This window comes from Microtus ochrogaster, chromosome 2 (genome assembly GCF_000317375.1).
Source record: "Microtus ochrogaster isolate Prairie Vole_2 chromosome 2, MicOch1.0, whole genome shotgun sequence".
In the NCBI taxonomy this organism is placed as follows: domain Eukaryota; kingdom Metazoa; phylum Chordata; class Mammalia; order Rodentia; family Cricetidae; genus Microtus; species Microtus ochrogaster.
This window is the reverse complement of record NC_022010.1, coordinates 87,581,324-87,591,307: the sequence shown is the minus strand read 5'-3', so window position 1 is coordinate 87,591,307 and position 9,984 is coordinate 87,581,324.

Genomic DNA, 9,984 nt, shown 5'->3' with positions numbered 1-9,984 from the left:
AAAAAAAAAAAAAAAAAAAGACATGTGATACCAAGACTGTATCCAGGCAGGAAAAGATGCCAGGATCCTAGAAGATTTTACTTTTACAGCCGACGGGGCTCTGTTGGAAGTTTGCCTTGTAGCAACCGGAGCCCAAGAGGTGATGTGGCTAAAACGTGCTTCCGGTACAATAGGAAACTTGAATTGGAAGCCTATTCTTGCCAATCAGGTGCCCCTTTGGGGAAAAAAAATGCTTGTGGGTATGAAATAAAAAGATGCAATTTCAAGACATGATGTGAACTGTCCTTGGTAGAGGAGTGAGATTAACCCCCATCATGAAATCTGTACGAGGGTTCATGAAGCAAAGGCACTCACACAGCAGTGACTACTGCCAAGCCAACCTAAGAGAATAGCAATGCACTGCAGGGATAGGAACTATGACCCCAGGAAAATGAGTTCCATTAGAAACTTAGGCAAGTCTCCTACTCTCTGAGGAGGCAATGTCAACAGGACCCACTGCTCCTTACTCTGACTAGTCCTCCAAGGTCACTGCACAATTCAGGAAAAAAGAAAAAGAACACAAAAAAAACTTGACATCTTGCTATTTTGGAGTTAGAAATCACATTATTTTAACTTAGAGAATATTACTGTTCAAATACAGGTGGTAAACGAAAGCATTTTGGACTTTGGGCTTTTTGTCAAAAGCCCATTAAAGTCTATGGTTTTTTTCAAACCATAAACTCATATAGACGAAGAGTGTTGAAAATAAGCAAATACGGTTTAAGAAGCCAGGAAGCCACTGGATGAATGATGAATTACTTGGCAACTGTTAAAAAACTTGCACGCTCAGGCAGCAGGAGGAAAAGAGGAGGAGTTACCTGGCAAATGTGACAGAGACTCTGAAGACCATAATCTACTAGCTCAAGTCTCAGGAAGAATGGGGGAGCAGGAAGGAGGGAACAATGATACGAGCAACAGAATGGCTTGAAAGTCAAATTTAACAGACAGATTTCCCATACCACCCCCAACTTAAGGAAGCTGTCTGGCCATACTTGGCTTGCTCTGGAGGACTTTCCTCTGAAGAGAGAAAAAGCAGTTTCTGGGCTGGAGATGCATAAATAGGCAGCAGCACCATAATGCAAACAGGAAAATGAATGCTGCTTAGGATGGAGACACATTCCCAACATGCTTCCTGGCAGCCAATTCCTGCTGTTTTGCCTCTTAGGATGGTACCGTCCAAGGAGTTGCAGAGAACCTTTCCAGATCAGCCCTTCAGTCCAAGAGAGAAGCTTTGAAAGCATGCTCACAAGAGATTTCACAAGGAAACTTGCCAGTCAAATTACTCTAAAAACACCATTCCCCTTTCCTCCCACACATCCACAGAGGTCCCAAGCAGGACTCTTTGAGACACATTCCTCCAATAAAGATATTTGAGGCAAACAGCTAAGTTTGCTAGAGTAAAAAGAAAGACTATGTAGCGGCACTTTCAAGCTCAAGATGGTAGCTTCACATAGGATCAGGGACAGGTTCCATGTAAAAGCTGAAATGGACAGCACACCCAAGCTATTCTCACCCTATTGAGAGAGTCGTTAAATAACTGTAGGGGGAAACTGAGTCATGGTGGCAGAGTAATAGCAGCAGCAGCAGCCATCAAAGGAAGCAGTCTGACCTAACCTCATCTGTGGGCAAAGATAAACTATAACAGAAGTAAGTAAATTAAGGATATGTCAAATCCGCGTAACAGATCACTGAGTGATCAAATAAAATTGTAGCTTTTGTTAAGTGCCTAGCTCTTGGTTGTTTGAACTTTCTGTAGTTCGTCTTGTGCACATTTCAGGGACATAGCTCACATGGCAGAGAGATGGCTGCTGCGGCCATTTTGCAGATGAGATGCAGCCATATCTCCTTTCCTGTCCTGGTCCCCTTCATTCCTCGTCAGTAATTCCTTGAACATGCAAAATCCAGAGGAAATCCTCCATTGGCAACACTTCCTAACTCTTATTTAATTTCTGACTTTTTTAAGTTTTAAATTACATCCTTTGTGAAATGGTATGGGCAATTCTCTGCAAATAGTCTGCAAAAAAATAAAATTAATCTTTAATAATTGAGAAGAGTAGAGGCAGCTCGGAATGCGACGAGAACAGGAAACCTACCTATCCATCTGGTATAATTCGTGCCAGCCATCCCAATGAGTGCAAATTTAATAAAAGGGCACTTCCACAGTCAAAAAAGAAGAAGCCAGATTACCTTGTCACCACTTTTCAGAAATTGCTTTTGGTATTTATACCACAGTGGGACCTACATGACAGGAAATTTTAATAATACCTCCACATTTAAACCAGGGCATATGCTTCCTCGCTGATTCTCTGGCTGCTAAAGGCACCCAAACCTCTCTCCCTTCTTTATATTGGAAACCCAGGTCAGATAACAAAGGACAAAGGGTTCCTCCAGAAGAAATGTTCTGGGGGGCTTCCCAAAGGTCAGTCTGTGACCCCCCTTACCTAATCACAGGGACCACTGGACGAAAATGCAAATTCCTGAGCCCTGCCACAAAATGACTCCTGTAGAATCCTCACAGTCAGAGTGAGAACCTAGTAATGCTCCAGTCTCATCAACCTCCCAAGGACTTCTTAAACAGACGGCATGTGATAGTGTCCTGATTTAGTGCATGGGATCTGAATATCAGAGCATTGTAAATGTCTTAGTGCTACAGAGTCCAAGCAAAAAAGCAAGGGACATGGGTTCTTAGAGACACAGAAGGGAAAGCGGGTTAACCTTAAAGAAAGAAGTTCACAGATCTTAAGATAAAAATTGTTTCTGTTTCGTATTAGAGTAGAATACACTTGGAAGGCAGGCGCACAGATGTCCTTAGATCTGTGAAGTTATTTTATTATTTCTATAATTAACTTTATAAATTTTAATTTTATGTAAAGCGTGATGTTAAGATATTATGAAAAGAGTGTGTCTGACATCTTCAATTCTGGGGGGTTGGGGTAAGTAGAGCTGTTACATAAGAAAAGTCACCCTAACTTCAACAAGATGAGGACAGTATTTTCCTCTCACAGGACAGAGTGCTCACCACCACATCTTCTTCAAGGCCCTTGCTTCTCTGAGCTGACTGGTTTACCACGCTCATAGTCTGGCAATGGGTTTTATGTATATTATGGGCTCCAGCTAGCACAGTTAATTATTTTTGGAAAAACGACCCAAAATGTACATAAGAAGCAAATCCTTTCCATGGTTCTGTCTTATAAGCACTGGGCTGCACTTTCCAGCCACATCCCACTGAGTAGATTCTACTACTCATCCCTGTACACAGGGGACATAAATGGGCTGAACACAAAAGAATCTCCAGAAAAACTTGAATTTGATTGTTCAAATACAAGAGTAGGTCATTGACTAGATATATGGAAATATAGAATGTCTCCCAGGCATCAGTTTTCTCATCTGTAACCTAAGATCCAATATTTACTTTTCAATATTGTGATGTTCACAGATAGCAGCATAGAGATCTATTGAGTAAAACAATTCATCAAAAAATTTGTAACTTTAAGCCGGGCGATGGTGGCACACGCCTTTAATCCCAGCACTCGGGAGGCAGAGGCAGGCGGATCTCAATGAGTTCGAGACCAGCCTGGTCTACAGAGCTAGTTCCAGGACAGGCTCCAAAGCCACAGAGAAACCCTGTCTCGAAAAACCAAAAAAAAAATTGTAACTTTAATAACATCATTTTGGTGTCTTGGATATCTTTGCAGGAATGGTTAACTAATGCTGTGTAAAACCTCCAAATAATAGAAGAGCACAGTTGAGCTCTTCCATGCTACCCCTTTCCATTTCCTCTACCTTACCCTCTGCAGAGGCATGGGAAGGTGTGCTCAGGCCTGTTGAAGGAGGCCACTTGTTCATTTCCCAGATGGCCCGCCCCAAAATAGTCATACAGAAACTCTATTAATTAAATCAGTGATTGGCCCATTAGCTCTAGCTTCTTATTTGTTCTTATTTACTTACTCTTACATATTAATTTAACCCACCTCCATTAATCTGTGTATTGCCATGTGACTGTGGCTTACCAGGTAAATTTTCCTCTGGCTCCAGCAGGGCTAAATGGCTTCTCTCTTACTCTGCCTTCCTTCTCCCAGCATTGAGTTTAGTTTTCCCTGCCTATCTAAGTTATAGGTCCAAAAGTTATAGGTCCTGCAATGTTATAGGTCCAAAGCAGTCCTTTATTAACCAATGGTAGTCACAGCATACAGAGGAGAATGCCACATCACATCCCCTTTTCTGTTTAAATAAAAAAGAAGGTTTTAAGTTTAACATACTAAAATTATATCTAACAAAACCAGGTATTAAGCAAGAATTACAGTTACAATATTTATATATACTTTATCTTTTATTATAACTAAGGAAAACTATAATTATTCTTCAACTCCATCAAAGACTCCAGAAGGATATGATATTATCTAAGTAAACAGGAAATATATTGTAAGCAACTTCCAAAACTCTAGAATTGACAGAGACATCTTGATGCCTGGACAGTCACTCAAAGTCCTTTTGTACCATTGGGACATCCATCTTCAGCCTACAGGCCCATAGTATCCAGCAGAATTTTCCAAGAAGCAGGAAATTTCAAAGACAGTTCTACCTATATTGGCAGTTTGTCAGTCACTTTTTTCTGTATCCTGCAGAATGTCTAGCAGAGTCATTCATGAAACAGGAACCCTAAAATATCATCTCACCTTTAAGAAAGTTTAGCAATTATGTTTCTGTGAGTCCTGCATGTCCACTTCATCAAGCAGTACAGACAAGATCAGTTTCTTGCCCAAATGGCTAACAAATTCCATAAGGAGCCTCTTTGATGCCCATCTTCCTTTTGAAGTTATTGGTGCTGCCAGGAGCAGATGTGTCTCACTGTCATGAAAATCCTAAATTCTTAAACATTTTAGATGTCATATTCTGTAGTCTTTGAAAATTTTGAAAAATGCCTATCCATCTGACATACATCTCTGTACATCTAGAAAATCTAACTAACATGACTACAAGCTTGATCATTATAGATAACTATGTGTTATCCTATATTTCTTAATTATACATTACATTTTTAAATGAGCTGCACAAACACAATAACTTAATCAAGAGCAGAAATATACATATAACAGAATTGACCTTAAATTTACATCAATAGAGTAAGATCCATACCAATGCAAAGTATCCAGCTCTATAGCATATCTCCCTTTAAATGTAAAGAAACATTTACAAACAATATTTGAAAATATGGGCATAGTTCTTCTCTAAACTGCTTCCTGCTGTTTATTGGGCAAAGTAATTTTTGAGGGTGTTCACAGAGACCTTTTGTGGACCTTAGTCCATCAAACCACATTAGTCTGGAATGAATCCACAGCTTCTCATCTACCGTGGAAACAAAGCAGAACCTCTTTTGCAAAGTAACAAATCCTTTGACCCAAATTTTGTAATCAAGATACCTTTAAAATATATTTGTAGGTTCAGCTTAGCAGCCAATACAATGAAATGTCTCTCTGTACTTAGCTCATTCATAGTCAAAAAAATTCAAAGAAAACACAATAATATACACAATCCAGACTCTCAATGAATCTTCCATCTTTATGTGGCTTTTTTTACTCTATTACTTTTTAATATTTATTTTATTTTCTTTATTCCTTTAATCAATAACTGTCTGTACTCTGTCTCTTTAAAGACTGTGTTTTATTTTTTAAAACTATTTTCTTCTTTTATAACTCTTTTGCTTCTCTCTCCCAATCCTACATACATTTATTAAAAACTGTGACCCATTTAGAGGACTTTTTCCATCTGAATTTGTCTTTATTGTGTATTTGTAATTATTTTCTGACCAGGACTGTCTCAAAAAATCTAAGCACTTCTTAAAAACCCAAGCTGCAGCATTACTAGGGTATATATGGCCCTGACTGCTTGCTCCACACAGTCCAACATGGTAGAAGTACGATCACCACTTCTGCAAGCCATGCACATTGCCCCAGTTCCAAGATTGCAGAGGGTCTATGTTAAGCCATTAAGCAGTTGTAGCACTCGGCTCACAAAACTCCATTTAAATGCTTGGCCTCCTGAAAGAGCCAGAGGTCATGCCGGCAGCATGGCCCAGAAAGCCAGCATTCTAAAATGGCTTGACTTTTTTTCCTGCTACTGCTGAATCAAGAAAACCTCTCTTAAAGGAGCTGCAGCATTCTACCAGCAAACAAAGCCCATGGTGTGTGTGTGGGGGGGGGGTGCAGCTAAACTTTGTTTTTTGGTGTCTAGAATTCCTTTCCAAGCTTTCTTAGGTTTAACGTGGATTTAGTCAACCACATTGGTGCAAATTTGTTGGAAGCTACTTGTTGGTTCCTGGCTGCTCAGCCCCAAAATTATCACACAGAAACTGTATTAATTAAATCACTGCTTGCCCATTAGCTCTAGCTTCTTATTTGCTAACTCTTACTTCTTAATTTAATCCATTTCTAGTAATCTGTGTATGGCCATGTGGCTGTGGCTTGCTGGATAAAGTTCTGTCCTGCTCCAGGAGGGCTACATGGCTTCTCTCTTACTCTGCCTTTCTTCTCCCAACATTCAGTTCAGTTTTCCCTACCTATCTAATTTCTGCCCTGCTATAGGTCCAGAGCTGTTCGTTATTAACCAATGGTATTCACAGCCTACAGAGGAGAATCCCACATCACAAGCTACATGACTGGCTGTGCAAACCAATATCTGCCTTTACTCCTCATCAAAACAAATGGCCTTATCTGCCTAATAGAAATTTTCCATAATGTGTACTACACTTCTCTATAAAAAATGCAAGCTCTGGCTTTTGTTGTGACAATTTCAAAGAAAGACAGCAGAATGGAAGCAGAACCATTCCACTGGTGTTTGTTTCTTTACTTGTTTTCATAGACTGAAAAAAAAACTATGCCCACCAAGTCCTCCCCTCTCAGTGTGCATGCCCAGATACTATGTAATTCATCACTTTCTCCTTAAAAGCTGGAGTCTCTGTCCCTGCTGGGAAATCCTGGACAATCTCGGGTTTAATTATCCAAGAAGTGATTTGATGTAGTTTAGGAGTCTAGGCAGATCTCAGTGGGACTGAGAACTTTGGCTTCACTGTCTCTCAGCACTGTCTGCAATGACCACAGAAGGTAGCAGTAGATCTGGAAGATGTGGAAAGCTTTCATCCCCAGACAAAAGTCGGTATTCTCTCCCAAGCAGATGACTTCGGTCATCTCAGTCCTGTGAGTCCAGGAAACTGTCCAACTGAATGGACCTGTTCAGGAAAATCCTGGTGACATCACCACCAAGAGTCATAGAGCTATGAAAGAATGTGTAACACAACATAAAATAGTATTACTCTGTGAAGACATCCATTGAAGACTTTACTGTCTTTGACCTTGTGTGTGTTAGGGAGACAATCACAGTCCTAACACATGATGAGCTTTTGCTGGCTCTTTGGAAAATGAAAGAATGAATTAGTCACAAGTGGACTACCTTAAAACTCAATAAAGTTCTGGGATGTGTAATCTCCAACATGCAATCTTCACCAGCGTTGAACTAACAGCACCATCTATTGGCCAGTCAGATAATTTTGAGTAGACAAAAGTAGAGATAAATTGATACTTGTATTAATTCAATAACAAGTTTAAATGAACCATGTGTGCTTTAAAGAGTAAAATCACAGAGACACACTTTCCTCTATATGTGTTATCCTATGTAATAGGATTATAGTCTACACAAAATTTCCATTATAGTATGGTTATTTAAAAAATCTACTCCAGCCTGGTGTAATGCTCATATCTATAATCCTACCAGTTGAAAGGTAGAAGCCAGAGACTCAGAAGTTCAAGGCCACTCTGGTACATAAGAGTATACTTCATAAAAACTTTCTTTTTATTTATTCTTGCCTTTTTATTTATTTATTGTGTCTTTCACATCATGCCTCCTGATCTCACTCACCCCCCCCAAAAAAAATAAAAATAAAAAATAAATAAAATTTAATAGAAAAAAAGGTAAAAATGAAGAACAGGAACTGCGATGTGACATAGTGAGTCTGCAGTAGACTCCTTTATCTATACATTTTTACATGCGGGCATACATAGCAAAAAATCATTGGTCTGATTCGAGGTCCCTGGTCTTCGCTACATCATGAACACTGGACCCTCACTGGGATTCTTCCTGGGCATCCTTTTGCTGTGCTGCGTCTGCAGGTAACCCCCTCCACCCATGCTCCAACAGATCATATATGGAATGGATTTAGGAGTGAGCCAGTTCAGTCCTATTTCTGGGCCTGGGCCATCGCAAGGTTGGTCAGCCCACCAGTTCTCCCTTGTTTTCCCCACTAGGGAGAGCTTTCCTGTGTTGTCCTGGCTAGTTCACCCCTTGCAGCATCCAGCAAGCAGCAGCCAGAGACTCGGCTTGTTCTCTGGCTTTTATGTTCTCAAGGCGGGCCCTTCCACACCTACACATTCCAGGCCAGCTCAACTGCGTTGCCCTGGTGAAGGGGCCACTCTCCTGAGTGCCACAGCTGTTGAGGGGAAGGAACACGTTCCCGTCTTGAGCAAGCAATCTAGAAGCTTTTTGTAAAAAGTTATTTTATCTACTTTTTTAACAACCGTGTTTCCTTTTTCTGTTTTTGCGGGGTTTTTGTTGCCTTGAGACTACGTGGAAACCGTGTTTTGTGTGGGAGGAAACTCTAGTTAAGATACCTTGTAATACAAGAGGTGCTCTGTACAAATATCGTTTTAAAAAAAAGGACTTTGAGCCTGTTGAAATAGGGCTTTTGTGGCCATTCTCGAAAGAACAAGATAATTGATGGTTGCTGCACACATAGAGTTTGTATACTTGAAATTGTAATCAAGGAACGTTTTCTGTTATCCAGAGTTCTTTCCAAACACTCAAAAATGGGAAGCAGTGAGGAAAGAAGAGAGAGAAGAAGGGTATAAAGAGCAGAGGAAAACATGTCTTTCAGATACGTAAAAATGGCTTAGCCAGGTTCCCCACTATACCTAAAGGCTGCGTTGCTAATCAGGACTCGGTGACATCACTCACTCAAGATAACCAGACACAGTCCTGGAGTTCCATTATGCCCAGTGGGCAGTATATAATCAGAGACCAAGAGCATTGCTCTGCCCTACACATCTGGAGAGACCTACCTTAATCTTCCCTTCAACTAGAGAATCTCTCCAGGGTCCTGACCTGTTAGAAACTGGACCTGACCTTCACCTATGACATATTCCACAGATGAGCAGTCTTGGGGAGACAGGATTTAGATCACAGGTAGAAATTCAGAGTGTGAGCCTAGTGTGATGACCCTCAGCATAATAAAATATAACATTTTTATACTAACTACATCTGACAGTATAATGTTGTCATACTAACTACGTCACAACAAAAGTAAAAAGGGAATAAAGTAGAAGGAGAGAGGAGAAAAGAGAATAGAGGAATGGAGAAAACAGAAAGAGAAACAGAGACTGAAAACACTACCTGAAAGTTTTTTATGCTTCCATTTATCTAAATACTCTAGAATGTACCTCAGGCCAAGTGAAGACCATGGGATATGTTTCATCATTTTAATCATCACAGGTTTTCTACTAATTTGAGAACCATAATCTTTTGTCAAGACTTCCTTCTATTTCCTCCTCAATGATCTGGCCACCTTTATTTTTACAATATTCTAATACATTCTCTATATACCAGTTTGTTTTTAAAAAAAAATCTTTATTTTACCATTAATCAGGTTAAAACTGGTGGGGATGGATTCTGCTGGGAGGCACAGTTGGGTATCTATTAAACCCTTCAGTGACTTTCTAATGGCTTTAGATGAAAGACAAAAGGTTTAACAACCCTCATAAGTTTTTATAAAGCACTTAATACTGCGCCTGAAATGCAGTAAGGGCTCTGTAAAGTGTACCTATCGCTATTGTTACCTGGATCTGTAAAGTGTACTATCGCTATTGTTACCTGGATCTGTAAAGTGTACCTATCGCTATT